General features: G+C 39.5%; 1 protein-coding gene across 3 annotated transcripts in view; it reads right to left on the bottom strand.

Annotated features, from left to right (window-relative positions):
- GABRB1 (gamma-aminobutyric acid type A receptor subunit beta1) overlaps positions 1–16,943 on the bottom strand; it is a 363,737-nt gene that overhangs the window by 342,705 nt on the left and 4,089 nt on the right. The window contains exon 1 of one of the 3 annotated variants that reach the window (XM_049092929.1): positions 1,698–1,801. The exons of 1 other annotated variant lie outside the window; for it this stretch is intronic. The gene's annotated coding sequence lies outside the window, so the exon portion shown is untranslated. Of the gene's footprint in view, positions 1–1,353; positions 1,648–1,697; positions 1,802–16,943 lie in introns of those variants that run through there. One more of the 3 variants, XM_049092928.1, reaches the window with a different exon arrangement.

The raw sequence follows: 16,943 nt of genomic DNA, 5'->3' as shown, positions 1-16,943 counted from the left end.
TATGTTTATATTATATATCTATATATTATATAGATATTTATGTTATGTTTATATATTATATATTTATATATCTATAAATTTATTGTATACTTATATATTATATTTATATTAATATATATTATATATGATTTTTCACATCTATATATAATATACATTTCACATCTATATATCTATATATAGATAGATATAATATATAATATATAGATATATAGGCTGATATAATAGATATATAGATAGATGTAATATATAATATATAAATATATAAATATATATAGGCTGACATGGGTGTTTCTTTTCTACTAACTCTCCAGTAAAATCAGAAGTTTAAGGAATTGAGAAGTTATAAAATAATGGTCTGATGATGTCGATTACCAAAATTATTCTGAAATGGCATATTTTCATACCTCGATTAAACCCCCAATGCATTATGCCTAAAATCATAACCTTTTTTTTTTTTTTTTTTTTTGAAGCCTACTTGGCGCCTTCACCCACCCTGCAGCCCCAGGAACTCAGCAATGTCCTTGAGGCAAAGGTCGGAAAGTTCGGCCTCGACTTGCTCCGCGAGGCCCCGCCGGGGTCGGGGGGGGGGGGGGGCGCACGTCCGTTCATCTGTCCACCCGGAGACCCACCCTGGGGAGGCATGTCCTCGCTGAACTCCCCGCTGGGACGGAAGGCCACGTATTACTCTTCAGCTGCGAGGGCTGAACAGATACAGCAAGATCTATGTTGGGGAGCGGCAGGATTATGCCTTATTTAGTGCCCCCAAAAAAAGTAAACGTGCAGGCCTGTAATGGCTTCAGCAGAATTTAGTGGTCTCTCGAATAGCCTAACTCTGCATTTTTGAAATACAGAAACAACAGTTTATTTCAGGCAAGTTGTTTTCCCCTAAACTGTTCCATGACTGTCTTCTACTTTATAAATACACTGTTCTGCACTAAATCCTTTCGCCTTTTCTCTCCCTAGAAGTAAGCGACGTGATGGTTTTATTTCCATTACCCTCGTTTAGATGAAGCCCAGAGAAACCGAGGGGTGGTTGTTTTGGGGAGGTTTTGTGGTTGTTGTTGGTTTTTGTTGTTGTTGTTGTTTTCTCACACCTCTTAATATATGTCTTTAATTTCTACAATAAATGGACTGTGAAGGCACACTCCCTCCACGGGGAAAAAAAAATGTCCCCTGGAAGCTGTGTGGTAATAATAACTTGCTATTTTAACCTCGAGATGCCATCTGCATTTCATAACGTGATTTCCCGTCTCTGAAAGGACAGTGATGAAGCGACGTGACCTTTACGCATCCCTGTTTGAGTTCTCTCTCCGGGTGTGGGGCGGGGAGGGGGAGGAGAAGAGCTAAATATACCTGAGCCTCTGCTGTCCTCCGCTCCCAGCAGGGGTCGTCGCATCAGCTTCCCCGGCGTCCCCAAGGAGCCGTCCGCACGCGGCCCCTCGTGCCGTCGACGCCGCGCCCCGCGCCCGGGGCGGGTCTCCCTTCCCAGCTGGCAGGCCCTCGTGGGCGGGAGGCCTCCCGGGTCTTGGGCTCCAACACGGGCCCCGGCATCGCCGCCTGCTCGGCCGGCCACCCGCGCGTCCCCCGACGGCGGCCCGAGAGCCCGGGCGGCCCGCACCACCGCGCTCTCCCTTCCCTCGGCGCCCGGAAGGGCTCTACGGGGCTCGGCCCCCCGGAGCGCGCGCGCGGGTCCCTACCTCCGAGGTCTCTACCTCCGAGGTCTCTACTTAGCGTCCTCCGACGTTAGGGCCTCGCGCAAACGCCGCTTAGCACTTCCGGGAGGCGCCGCACTGGGAGGCTCTCACGGGCTGGGGGGCGGGGCCCTGCGAGTGTCGCGAGACTGCCGTGGCGGGGCTGGGCGGCCGCACCTGCAGCGGCCGCGACCCCGGGCGCCCTGGCCCCGCGCGGGCCCTCCTGTTCCTCCCTGGCAGCGGCTAGGGCCGCTCAACGCCGTCTTACGAAATAGGCCTCGTGTTCGATGCCGGTGCTGGCTCCAGGCTGATGAGAGAGCCCCGAGCTGCCTCAGGATGGGTCGTGCAAGCTGCCAGGGCCAGTAGGGCTGCAGGCATAGGGCACGGACGCCCCATACGGTTCCCCAAAAAGGATATTTTCGACGTTCAAGAGGGTCTGTCCGGCTGTACCTCCCTCGTTAAGTCAAGAGAGGCCTGGCCTGCAGCCTCGCCGATGGGAGGCGGGAACACCGGCACCTTCCACGCCCATGTGCATCTTGAGGCCTGCAATTCAAAGCTTGAATCTTTTCTGCCTGACTCTTCGTGGAGAGAAATAAAAGATGTTTTTGGTTTTGTTTTTTACTTATGTATGTATTTTTTAGATTTTTTTTTAAGGAGATTTTATGTATTCATGAGAGACACAGAGAGAGCGAGAGGCAGGCAGAGGAGAAAAAGGGTCCCTGCGGGGAGGGTGAAGGGGGGAGCTCCATGGAGGCCTCGATCCCAGGACCCCGGGATCATGAACTGAGCCGAAGGTAGATGCTCAAACACTGAGCTACTCAGGTGCCCCAACAGATCTGTTTGTAATAACACAATTCAGACCAGAGTGAACTCTAAAATGGAAAGATTTGATGGCCGGATAAAATGAGAAGGAGGATATGATACTATGATTTAAAAAAAAAAAAATAAGAAGAAGAACTGGGGATCCCTGGGTGGCTCAGCGGTTTAGCGCCTGCCTTTGGCCTGGGGCGTGATCCTGGGATCCCGGGATCGAGTCTCGCGACGGGCTCCTGGCATGGGGCTTGCTTCTCCCTCTGCCTGTGTCTCTGCCTGCCTCTCTCTCTCTCTCTCTATCATTAATATATGAATAAAAAAAATCTTAAAAAAGAAAAAAGAACTACATATTTGGTCTTTGCCCCCACCCCCACCCTATTTTCTGCTATGAAACTCCTCGGATGGAGTGTGGAGAGTTTCCAGGTCGGTGAGCACGTTGGAGGTACTGGGACAATGGCATTCCCGGAGAGGACACAGAAACCCTGCACCTGCTCCTCATACCTTGCCTTATGGATCTCTTTGCTCTGGCTATTCCTGAGTTATATCCTTTTACAATAAACTGGTCATCTACTGAGTAAAATGTTTCTCTTGAGTTCTCTCGGCCACTAGACCAAAAAATAATCAAACCCAAAGAGAGGGTCATGGGAACCTCCGATTTAATGCCAGTCAGTCAGAAGTACGGAGAACAACCAGGGCCTGCGACTGCAATCTGAAGCGAGGGACAGTCTTGTAGGACTGAATCCTTAACCTGGAGAACCTGATGAGATCTCTGGGTAGACAGTGTCAGACTGGAGTTGAACTGTAGGCTACCCAGCTGGTTCCCAGAGAATTGATTGTTGTATGTGTAGGGCCTCACCCCCACGTATATACACATGGGATTTGGGTCCCAAAACCCAATAGAGGAGGTTAGGTGTATGCCTCCAAAGTCAAAGAGGCCTGAGCTTTAAACACAACTCCATCACAGATGTCCATGAACCTTCCTATTCTCAGTTCTTTATCTGTGAAAGAGGGCTAGGAAATAGTCCCATCTCAGGTGGCTCTTGTACAAACTGATTTCAAATATTTATTCTGATGCCCAATACATGGTATGTACTCATGATATTTTAATAACTTTCTATTCATAGTATTAAGGGCTGCCCCCTTTTTTCCTGGACTAAATATTGATGTAATGTATATACAGACTTGAATCAAATGCATTATATTTCAATTTAATTCGACATAATTTTATTCAGCCTGCCCTGTGCCGAAGGTACTTATTAGGGGCACCTGGGTGGCTCAGTGGTTGAGCAATCTGCCTTTGGCTCAGGGCATGATCCGGGGATCCTGGGATCGAGTCCCACATTGGTTTCCCCGAGAGGAGTCTGCTTCTCTCTCTGCCTGTGTCTCTGCCTCTCTCTCTGTTTCTCATGAATAAATAAATAAAATCTTAAATTAAAAAAAAAAAGAAGAAGGCACTTATTAGGCACAATCTTTTTTTTTAATTTTATCTATTTATTCATGGAAGACACAGAGAGAGGCAGAGACACAGGCAGAGGGAGAAATAGGCTCCCCACAGGGATCCCAATATGGGACTCAATCCCTAAACTGGGACCACGCCCCCAGCCAAAGGCAGACACCCAACCACTGAGCCACCCAGGCTTCCCATTAGGCACAATCTTTAAGAAACTCTCATTACAGGAAACCCTTGGCATTTGAAGATTTAGTATCTCCTGAATCTCTTCTTCATTAACTACCCTAAAGGTTAGTGACATGGCAACTTTTTCTGAGATATAAGTTTGAGGAGTGTGTACTATAGGGTCAAGAAGTTAGTTGTTCCAGAAAGAGCCACTGAATTAATGACAGCCCAACCAAGTGCCCTGTCACTGCCTCTGAGTGTGTGGTTGTAATCCTCTTAACTATATATACTATCAAGATAATAAAAATGTGGGGAATTTTGAGGATCTTACAATGGATTATTTGTAGGCATCAAGTAAAAATCTTAGAAGTTCAAATTTATCAATCAGGAAGGGTCTTAGAGAAATGCTCTTTCTTGTGTCACCCTCTTGCCTTTAGACAGAAGAGCCATATAAGCCAACTGGGACAGATATAATTATCTTTTCTTGTTCTAAGGCTTTCTAAGGATGGACACTTCCCAGATACTCTTCATAGCTCCTTCCAGCATCTTCTCACTCATTACAGTCAAGATGTTCTTCCTTATGTCCAATCTAAACTTTTCTTCTTTTTTCAAGTTGAGTTCTTTCAGAGGCAGCATCAAATCCATTTTCTCTTTCTATTTCCAGTAAGTACCTTACACAGCACTGTAAGTGACACCTTGCATGAAATAGTCCAATGTGATTTAAATCAGTGAATGGATCCAACATTTTCATAATCTAAAGATGTTAATCAAGCTTCTCAATCTTTACACAGTGTAACTCTGAGCTAAGTAATGTCATTTGCTAATTCATTTCATTGTAGGACACATTTTGCTACCTATTAATCATGTTTCCTAATCTTTGAAACCTGTGTTTAAATGTTATTAGAAAAAAACGATGTTTTAAGATCTGGCTGATTTAGTGATCTAACTACCACACATAGACTCTGAAGGCAAATCTTTAGATCTGGCATGCAAATCACAGACCTTGGTGCAAATCACAGCTCTATCACTTACTAGTTGTATAACTTTGGGCAAGTTCTTTAACTTTTCTGTCTCAAGTTTCCTTACCCGTAAGGTAGAAATAATAATGACACATACCTCATATGCTACATTATAGATTAAATGGGTTAATAACTGCAAAGTACTTAGAATGATACCTACTTAATAAGCATTAATTTCATTATCAAGATGACTTAATAATTTTCCAAGCCTTAAAATTAAAATTTTATTAATGAATTTCTCACTTTCTGAGTACTCTTGGTAATCTTTTCTCTAAGTCTTCTTAGTTCTAATTTTCCCTGCCTGGAATATCCATTACCTTCCTACGTAGATTATCTTGTCTTGAACATCTTAGCATGGTTGCATTTTCTCTGTGATGTCCTGAGGTGTGATCTTATCTTCAGGGCCCTTTTTTCAGTGCTATGTGCTTCGTTCAGTGCTTCATTTATGACCTCATGAAGACAATTACCTTCTCTCAACTTGCCTTCTTCTTGGTCAGATTCTTGGCTGTTCCTTGAAGGAATAAAGCAAATCCTACACTTTTCAATAACCCTTCATAATTCTTAACTCTTATGAAGTTCTTGGTAAGCAAAAGTGAGCTGATTTATGATGTTTTTATTTGATTATCTCAAATTTTAGTGTAAAAACTCTAATTAGGTTATCTCACCCACTCTACCTAGTTCTATTGTTGATATTGACATACTCGTACACAGTAAGTGCCCAAAAAAGAAGAAGCATCAGCTTAAAAATAACCAATATTTCCCCCAGGCCAGGAAACACATGATCACATTTTATCTTTAATGACATAAGAAGAAAGTATCATTTATCCACTTTCTAAAGATGAAAAAATTCAGACTTTAAGTGTCATAGAATGATCATAAATCTTAGCTTTCCCAGGAGAATGTCCCAGGTAATATTAATAGTGCTCCCTTTTATTCTCAAAAGTGCATGTTTAGACCATAAATTATATGATTATTCTAGAGTTAATGCCAAGATAACAGATCCCATAGGTGGAGGGCTATATTTAAAGAAGTCAACTCCAGAGCCCTAATCCCTAGGCTAAGCCCACGGAAAACCATACATCCTATTTCTTACACATACCAGGGAGTAACGCAAAATACGAAAATTAGAGAGGCATGGGAAGACCACACAGAGATTGAAACTTTGTTTGAGAAGTCTTAGAGTGAGAGCTAAGACAAAGTGGACACAGTCTTCCCAATTTCTTTCTCTCAGCTCTCACAAAATAGTTTCAAAATTGGAAGTACTATACATTTCAACAGGTATGAGGAAAATCCCAATATTAAACAAAAACATCACTACATTTGATTATGCATGATGTAAATTCATGTTACTCCTGACGTCCTGGCATTAAAGAGGGAGAAATTCATGACAAGATTTGGAGATAATGGTAAAATAATAAAAATATCATCACTTAATATTTATATAGTAATTTACAGTTTATACATCACATATACAGAGCATGTATTTGTCTCTGATTTATCTCTCTTGATTCTCACAGCTCCCTGAAATAGGTGGAGCAGAAATTATTATTTCCATTTTACATGGAACTGAACATCAAAGGGCTTAAGTCATAAGATTTATGCTTGAGAGTATAAATTAGGATACAACATCATCCTGACATTTTAAAGTGATTTAAAATTATTCAAATATAACTTGACAGAAGCACATTCAAGGGGAATGTACTTCAGAAGAAAAACCAAAATTATATACACCAGATGGGGAGTGTCTGGACTTAAAAAGTTGCCAGTATGCTGCCCACTAGGCACTGATTTTAACTATAAGATTCATTGTCTACAAAGTTATTAAAACTACAAGACATTATCTTGTAATTAAAAACACAAGATGTTATCATCACCTTGCTCATCAGTGTGGATGGTGCACCCCCAGAGAATGGAGGTGACTTTGTTGATTTCACATCTTAGGTTACACAATTTTGAGCACTGCTGTCAGATCAAGCAACATGCATTTTGAGTGCAGAAGATCAGTGTGGACAATCCAAATGCTGTCTCAGCACACCTCAGCCACTTTTTCTAGCTGTTTCATATCGGCTCCCAAAGTGAGAAAATTGCTGATTCTAAAGAAAAGTATGAAATAACTCCTATTTCCTCTCTTTGTATCCTTTTCCAACCCTTGCGTCTTAAGCAAGCCTGTTCTCTTACTCAACCATTCTTTCACACTCTGGTATATGGACAGGAATTAAAAACGAGCATTATTGTTGTTCCTCTCCAGCTTATTTGCAATTCAGCAGGAATTAAAACTGAGGGTATCAGTATCTAATGATGGCATTTTAAGCTCGTGTTTCCCACCTACATACCAACAGAATCCCATATTCTGATTCAAAAACAAACCTCCACTTGGTAAGATCGAACAGTATTGGAAAAAAATAATAGCAACTGCTTTGTTTGAAGTTGAGTTCACCTATTTCTGTCCATTTTGCAGAACCAAAGGTGCAAATCCTTTAAAATGTGGAAAAGTTGCACAGTGACTATGCGGAAACATACTTTATCAAGATATATATATATATATATCCATGACAATGATCTCAAACACTGTAGGGCAGGTGTAATCTGTGATATTTGTCCTTCCACAATTTCAGAGACTCTGCTTATGAAATCCCCTTTCAATTTCATGACAGCACAGCTCTGCCAAACTGTTGTTAGCATAGGTGTGTAGGAGAGATGGGCCAACAACCCACCAAGGACCGAATATCATTTTCCAGTTTTATGAGTACTTTCTACTCTCCGAATCTTTCAATCTGTCTTCCTCCTCCAATTTCTAACTTCAAAACTTCTCATGATACTCAGCCAAAAGTTTTCAATCATATGAATACACAAATTGGATATATTCAATTATATTCCAATTAAACTTTCTGGTGAATCTTCTCTGTCTTCTCTCATCAGCCTCAACTCAGCCACCAGTTTGAACTGGAACTTTATTCTTTCAGTTGTTTCTTTGGGATGTATGTGCTGAATGGTGGTGTGTGTGTGTGTGTGTGTGTCTGAGGGGTGGGCAGAGGGGTGGTGATGTCATTGGAAAGAATGTTTTATCACCACTTAACATGGTAGTGGATTTAGCACATTTACTGATTATGGCAAATTACTGTGTGGAAGTTCCAGACAAAAGTTGACATTTGAAAGCAAGCTTATCTTGTAGCAGCAAGGACACAATTATAGCAAAAATAACTGAATAGGTGGGTAGATTATAAGCACACATATTAAATATATATATATATATTTCTGGATTAGATATATGTTTGACTTTATATTTAAAAATTTAATAAAGTTCTTTGGCTATCTTTTAAACCCTAACTTACCTCATTCAAGACCTCTCCACATTGGCTGAGGAACCCTTTTTCATATGCCACCTGTTAAATTTGATTCTCCTTCTTATTAAATGTCATTTACTTTATAGTCATCCATCAAGTTGTTCTTTAACAATTTCTTAAATGTTTCCAGAAATATTGATAGTCCAGGTGCCAGTACGGAAATGACATTTTGAGAAATGAAAAGCAGTCATTATTTTTTAAAGCTGATGAAAAGTTATGGGGGTGCATGCACGTGTGTGTGTGTGTGTGTGTGTGTGTGTGTGTGTGTGTATACATGCCTTGGTATTTGTCATGAAGCAATGTTGTGTCTGTGAAACTGGCTGTGCCATGTGATAAACTTGTTTCTATAGAAACGGCTCCTCATTCATGATCATCCTAGAAGAAAATTTCAGATGAAGGCATAAGGTAGAACTGACAGAGAAACCATTAATTTCTAAATTAATACATTTAAATGCTGCCATTACTAACACTTCTGTATGACCAGAAAAATTATTTCATAATCCGTTGGGATTATAAAATATTACTAAGTCCCTGCAATATACTATGAGCTACATAGAGAGCATAAAGAATTTAATCTTAAACTTCCTGGAGCTTACATAGTACAGGCAGAAAAGACAAGGCCAATAAAAACTTTTTATGGACTAAAAGATAATCATTATGTTATGTTGGATCTTTTGCCTTTTGGGAGTCTTGTTTACATGCCATATATACTCTTTCTCCAGCATAATTCTATTGTGGATACAGAAAAGGTCCTATAGAAGAAAGATGACTTCCTGTGGGTTTTAAAGGAGATCTAGATGCATTTGAGTGGGAGAAGGATTGCAAGTGGTAGGAGGGAGAAATGATGGCCTCTGACATGAGAAATATTCTAGGCACAGGTAGGATTTCAACTAAATGTCATTGAAATGTCTCTATGGAAACCACAAAGCTGTTCCTCTTGACTAGAGAATTGTATATCATTCCTTTGGAAATAATAGATCAGAAGAAAAGAAAAAAAGAAAAAAAAATCTCCCCATGAGTCACAGAGGGTTAGAGTAGGCAGGGAACCTGAGCTTTCAACAAATCTGTTCCTCCGCTTTCAGGAAGGATCCCAAATAACACTCTCATTCAAACAGGAATCATTTCTAGCAACTTCCCTGATTAATCCATTCAGGAACAAGAGTAAGGCATCTAGCTTCCAACTTCCCTGTTGAATGTGAAGTACCTTAAACCATACTCTTCTTTCAATGGATGTAGGGATGGAATAATAGCTGATTGCTATTAGCTATCTAAGAACCCTCTTCTTTTTGAGACCATTTCTCTAGCCACGTCTCTGTGTTCTTCCTCTAAACTTAATAATACAATACAAGAATACAACTTGGCTTAAATAGCTATCCCCTTTCTATGAGAACATTTGTGAGGAACAGGGCTTTGTTGAATTCTTGGTTAAAACCATTCCCACAAATGAACAAGGGGTAGTGGAAGGGGAGGTGAGCGGGGGGTTGGGGTGACTGGGTGATAGGCACTGAGGGGGCACTTGGCGGGATGAGCACTGGGTGTTATGCTATATGTTGGCAAATTGAACTCCAATTAAAAATTTTTTTAAAAAAATTTTAAAAACACAAAAATACAAAAAACCATTCCAACCAGGCCATTCAAATGTGTCGGTTCTTCAGCAAAGCTCCTGGGAGTCACTTGTTAATTTGCTGATAGCTGAACTTCATCTCTCAGAGCATGCTGTTGGCCTCACTTGTGCTCTGTTATAGCCAGTCTCATGTCATCACCAAATACACTTTTTGCAGGAACTCACAGTGCTTTCACATGACTTCACATGGAAACACAGTGTTCCAGAAGGACTCTGAATCATTTTAGGGACGTGGTAGAGAAGAGAACAGATGCTGTGTAAGTAAGTTCTCCACACATCTTTTTTTCCCATCTATTTGGTTTTAGAAAGGCAACTAAAAGTACAAAGATCACTTCCCTGGGGGAATTTAAAAGTATGTTCTATATCCTATTAGGGTCTAGGTCCTCCTAGAGAAAAAACAATATGGCTAGAGATTAAAGTTGACTGTCCTCTATTCTGTCTTTGGCTAGCACCCTTTCCCCATGTCTCTAACCGGCTCATTTCAGCCACCACATTTCTGTACCCCAGGATTTCCCCCTATAGAACTTGCTTTATTTACAGAATTAGAAGACTCACCAAAGAACTAGTCTTTTCCAGGATAGTTCCAATCTCCAATATTCCACTCCAATGTCCCTACAAGTACCTTATAATAACATGCTCTTTCGTGTTTTTTAATTCTGGAAACAGATGGACTTCAGTGGTGAAAAGGATGGTTGGGGCTTCTTTTCCTGTGTTCCTTCTCTGGGAAGATGGTACCACATGTGCCTATCACTCTATATGGGACCTTGCAGGGCATCCTAGGGTCATTGCATACTTAACTTCTGTCATTTAACTGGTTACAAAATCCCACTCATATACTTCTGCTTGATCTTTTCTACTTTTTTTTTTTTTTTTTACTTTCCATTGTTAAGGCCACTCTTCTTCTGCTTTAGGTATTTATCATCTCTCATCTGGACTTTGAAACACCCTCTTAGCTTCTTACCTAGGATTGCTGCCCCCAATTTTAGCCTTATCTACTTCATCCTTCACATAACTTCCAGAATGATCTATCTGAAATGCAAAACATTGCACCAGTTAAAACCTTTAGCAGGTTTTCTGCATTTCAAGATTAGTATTCATTTCCTTAGCATACATATTCCAGCGTCATTTCTTTCTGTGCGTGTGTGTCATTTTAAAGTAAATGTATAAAACATGCATGAGTTTTTTTTTGATAAATCAAATAACTCAGAAGGTCATGTGAAGTACAGCAGGGATTTCTTCAGGTCATACCCCTAATCCTAGTTTCACTTCCAAGAGACAACACTCGTTTCTTACATATTCTTCCAGAAATGTTCAGTGCATATACAATAAACAAATAAACATGTATATAGACAGCTTTCTTTTTGCACAAGTGAGATCATTCAATAATACTGTCAAATGAGAACTCAACTGTCTTACACCTGGCTTTTAGTATTGTCTTATATCTTGACAATCTGCCCTGTACCCTTAAGTTCTCATAAGAGTGAATTACCTGTGGTTCCTGGAACACTCCATCCTATTTTCAGGCACACTTGCCAATGCTTATGCCCTTCTTTTTGCTTGAAGTTTCTTCTTTTCATTTGCAGCCTATCCATGGTCCTAACTACTATTCCTCTTTAAGATTCATCTCAAGGATTAACCCTTCACACCATTCCTTAGAAACTACCCCTCCTGCTCCCATAGAATCCCAGGCATACATGTCTCAACCCAGCACCTAGCATATCATAACTTTACATGCACATTGTCTTGCATAGTGTAAAATATGTGAATATATAGAACATAGCTTAGACATATTTCCATCCCTAGTGCCCATTTCAAAGCATGATTTTTTTATTTTTATTTTTTTTAGATTTTTTAAAATTTTTTATTTATTTATGATAGTCACACAGAGAGAGAGAGAGAGAGGCAGAGACACAGGCAGAGGGAGAAGCAGGCTCCATGCACTGGGAGCCCGACGTGGGATTCGATCCTGGGACTCCAGGATCGCGCCCTGGGCCAAAGGCAGGCACTAAACCGCTGCACCACCCAGGGATCCCAAAGCATGATTTTTTTAAAAAAAGAATTGTTCTGTAAGTATGTGTTGAACCAAAACACCACCAAAACAAGATAACTATAAATACTTCCAAAACTTCCAAAGGGGAAAAAAAAATCTTCATTCCAGCAAATAAGATTTTTAATAATATTTTAAGACTGTAAACTCTACAAGGACAGAGACTGATAGAGTAGTTGAATGAATGCTCTTGGAAAAAATGCCCTTTAATCTTAAATATACAATACAATGACAAGTTTTACTGGGATTGAAAGAGGGGGGAATACGTTAGGTACTTAATGGAGGAGTAGCAGAAAAACAATGAGGACTAATAAAGATTCTAAAATGGGGTAACTGGGCTCACCAAAAAAAACCCATGCGTCTTTCACTTTTGTGGCCAGCCTTTTCTCTAAGTTATAACCAGTGATAGGAATTAATTGTAAACCCTTCTTGAACATTTCTGTTAAGTGCTGAGTAGTAGATTGTTATATGCCACAGACTATTTAACTTCCTTCAAGGATAGTCAGGGGATTTCACAAAATGTACAATCTGCTGCAAACAACTATTCTAAAATACAGAACCCCAATCCTGGTATTATAAAAAAAAAATAGGATTCAGCACTCTGAAAAAGTTCGTGGAAAAACTCTGTACTAACATTTAATCAACTATAAGCACATACCCATTTATCCTCCTATTATCCTCAAGTATGGTAATGTCATTTGAGTTATTAAAACTCAAGTCAGTTGGGAACATTTACTACCATCATTTTTCTTTTGAAATGTTTTACCCTCCTTGATAATTTCAAGATTTCATTCAAGTGTGTTTTGAGGGGGCTATCAAGACTTTGGGGGCCTGCCAAAACAAAAAGCATCAGACACTTACAGAATTGATACCAAGTAATGTCCAGCTAAGATGAACATCTTAGCTTTATTTTTTTAATATTTGATTTGTTTATTTGAGAGAGAGAGAAAGAGCACAAGTAGAGGAGAAAGAAGAGCAGGGTCTCTAACAAGCAGGGAGCCTGTTGAGGGGCTCCATCCTAGCACCCTGTGATCATGACCTGAACAGAAGATAGGTGGTTAACCAGCTGAGCTACCCAGATGCCCCAACAATGGTGCTCCCAGACCACCTGATGGAAAGATTTTAAATGGTTTGGGCAAATCCTTTGAGATACCCAGATCCTGGAAAGTAATGATTTCCTACTGCTTTACATTAAGTGTTGAAAAATTTATCAGTTTGGCAGCAGTGGAGAAATGTTGCCAGTTTGCATACAGTGGACAGAACAGGAAGAAATGTCTCTGATTTGGTATTGGCTCCAACGTTCAACGCAGTATAAATGAGGGATGAGTCAAGTCTCATTTTGAAGACCATTGGTCCAACGTATCCTATTGTTGTCTTTGGGAATGTGTTTAGAAAAAAATAGGTAATAATATCATGACCAATTAAAATGGTGATTCAAGAGGCTCGGGATCACACACAGTCATTGCTGCATTGTTCCCCGGAGACGACCATGGTTAGTGTTCAGTAGGAACTCAACAAACGCTTGTTGACTGATGTATCTAACAGAAGAATAAAGTAGCACGAGATGGACACTAACAGGAGAATAAGACGGAGTAGGAGAATTTTGATTTTGGCAGAGTCCAAAATCTTTAAAGATCGGCGTTTATATCATAGAATATTTGAACTGAAAAGAGGTTTATAGCAATAGTGTCATTTACCTTCATTTCATAGAGGAGAAACCTGATGCCCAGAGAAGCCAAATGACTCACTCAAGGTCCTGAACCTGAGTGAGTACTGGGAATATTTTTCTTTTCTTTTTTCTTCTTTTCTTTTCTTTCTTTTCTTTTCCTTTTCTTTTTTTTCTTTCCTTTCCTTTCCTTTCTTTTCTTTCTTTCTTTCTTTCTTTCTTTCTTTCTTTCTTTCTTTCTTTCTTTCTTTTCTTTTTTTTTTTTCTTGTCTGGCAGATAGGAGCCATACCTAGAGTCAGGTTGGCCTGGTTTCAAATTCTGGCTGTATCACTACAACCTCTAACTTCTGAGCATATTATTTATCTAACCTAAATCTCTCCATCTATAATGCAGGGTAATAATCTGATATCTTTAAATCAAGGATTACATGAGCTAGTAATAGAAAGCACCCGATAAACATATCTCATACATTAGGATGTGTTCAATAAATGTTACTATTTATTTTCATTTCATTACACACTTTCATACCCAGTCTGGCCCTGTAATCCCAAGAACACAGACTTTCAAATGAGAACTCAAATTTTTAAAAATCCAGATAGGCTGGCTTTGATGTGACTTAGGGTACAAAAAGATCTTTCTGTTATCTCCAAACAGAATGGCAAAGGGGAAGTTTTCCTTTCCTGGCCTCTCAAGATGGTATAATATTGTAACCCAGCACCTAACAGTGAAGCCTGGTGGATTACTCAGATAAAAGAAAAATGTATTTATATCTTTACTTAACTGTCGATATCTGTTCCTGCCTTTAAATGATACTGACCTATTTGCTCTATTTGCAAAGGAATTTTATTATAACCTCACAGAAATTCCTGACATCAACAAGAGTACGTTTAAGCTATTTTACAAAGCTATTGCAAGCTCCTCCGTGGGGGGAAAACAGTTTGCAATGTTCTCTATTCTAAAGAAGAAAAGTCATTGGTGTTCTGTAAAGCAGCAGGATAGTATTGTCAGAGTTACTGTGGCTGGAAATATTTTCATAGCCATCGTTTAAGGTTGGCTGACTCATAAGTATTGACACAGTTAGGAGGACTGCTTATTAGTCAAGTCAAGCCCCATCATTGCGGCTCTCGCCTTTGTCCTGTTGCTTATCACCACTTACTCAACTAATGTTCCCTTTCGAGCATAGCTACCTGTTCATCTAGAAATTAACTTAAAACTTAATTTGGAACCTTGAAATAATAACATTCCTAGAGAAATTGAGGAGAAAAAAAAAGCTCATTTCTTAATAATGCAAGATCTTAGAATAATGTATTACAACCTTGCTGTTCAGAGTGCCATCCACACACCGGCAGTTGGCATCATGGCTCAGGAGATGCAGAAAGTCGACCCCACCCCAGACCTTTGATTCAGAATTTGCATTTTAACATTTTAAGATCTCACAGAGATTCAAGGACACATTACAGACTGAGAAACACTGACTTAAAAGAAATGGGCAGGGGGGATTCTGAAAGTGGTTACTGGTTTATGTCACCAAAATCAAGTAATGAGACATAACTACAGTATGTACCACAATCCACTGGAATCAAATATTAAAATAATAACAGCAACAACCGTGGAATGTAACAATCGTGGAATGTAACAACAGCGGATATTCAGTAAATTATATTTGTTTTTCTTTTAGGTATTATTTACACGACTGGCTCATTTTAGGCTTTTGTGGGTTTTTTTTTTTTTTTTGACTCTTTTCATTGTTAATTGCAATGCCTAGAAGAGCATTCACTATTGTATCCACTCACGCATGAAGGAAGAAAAGAAACAATGAATGCATGGTAATTATCTATTACTGGGAGTGGCTACTTGGATTAGGACTCCATGGATGTAGAGTCTTCTGGGAGTGACCATTGGGACCATTGCCCTTTAGATCAGGGACAGAATTTTCCTACTTGATCATCAGAAGCCACCTCTTCAATAGGAAAGAAGAGCTGGTTATTGGAATCTGAAATGCAAGAATTAAGCCACTTGTTTGCAGGTTAACACCACGTGTCCCCAATCTTCTGCCCAAAGACCTGCTTACTACTGTTTGTGTTTTATGGGGTTTATATTAACAGATGTTAGTGGTTACTTTAAGGCAATTAATGGGGGCTATTGTCTTCTTTTTGCCCCAGCTGCCTTCTGTTCAGATGGCTTGGCAGGAACTAAGGGAAGGTTCGAAAGGTTTAATATAACAATGGAAATCACTTTAGTTGTTTTTTAAGATAATTGTTCAGAAAATGACAGTATATAATCACTATCACCTGCATAGTATATCAAATGGTGCCTGCGGAAAAATCTTTCCTAATTTAATCAATAATATTAATTCCTGAAAAGGCAAGTTGTACTCCTAAGTATAGTTTTTTTTTTCTCCATTAGAATTCTTCCTCAGAGGTATATTGTTCAGAATTCATTGCTCAGAACCAGCAATTCTTGGTTGTATAGGCTCTTGACTGTAAAAGCTCTCCTTTATTTTCTTAATTTGGGGAAAACATTCTATATCCTGAAGATCATGAATCAGAAAATACTCGATGTTATGTCAGTCCTTAAAAGAGATAATGCTATAAAGCAATATGGAATTTTATTTAGGGTAGCATAAGAAAAGAACGAAAGTCAACAGAGCCTATTTCTCAAACCCATTAATATAATGCACAATTATCATGTCATTTTCCCAGTTGTGGAATGGGTGGGTAATAATGGTAATGAAGGGAAATATAAAAATGAGCAGTGTTTTAGTAATGGATTTTAGTCTGAATTCGCTGTATAACTATTTTTTTTTATTATAGTCTTTGTCCGTTCTTATTTTGTCAATTTTGGTAAAAATTTCCTTTAAATAACCTCAAAATTTACTACCTAATCAGCGTACTGAAACATGCTTAATATAAAAATCAGTGAGTCTTATTTGCCATTGACATTTCAGCCCTACTTACATTATCTAAAATTCAAAGCATATTGTAGACAATGCTCTTAACCAAGGCCAACGATTGAGGTTGATAGCCCTAGATCTTGAAATCCCCCTTCTTTTTTTTTTTTTTCCATCTTTCTTGGACTTTTTTCCCTTCTGTTTAGCTCAATGCTTTGTCATAGATGAGAACA

This window comes from Canis lupus, chromosome 13, assembly GCF_003254725.2.
Source record: "Canis lupus dingo isolate Sandy chromosome 13, ASM325472v2, whole genome shotgun sequence".
NCBI lineage: Eukaryota > Metazoa > Chordata > Mammalia > Carnivora > Canidae > Canis > Canis lupus.
This window is presented reverse-complemented; position numbering and strand designations above follow the sequence as displayed.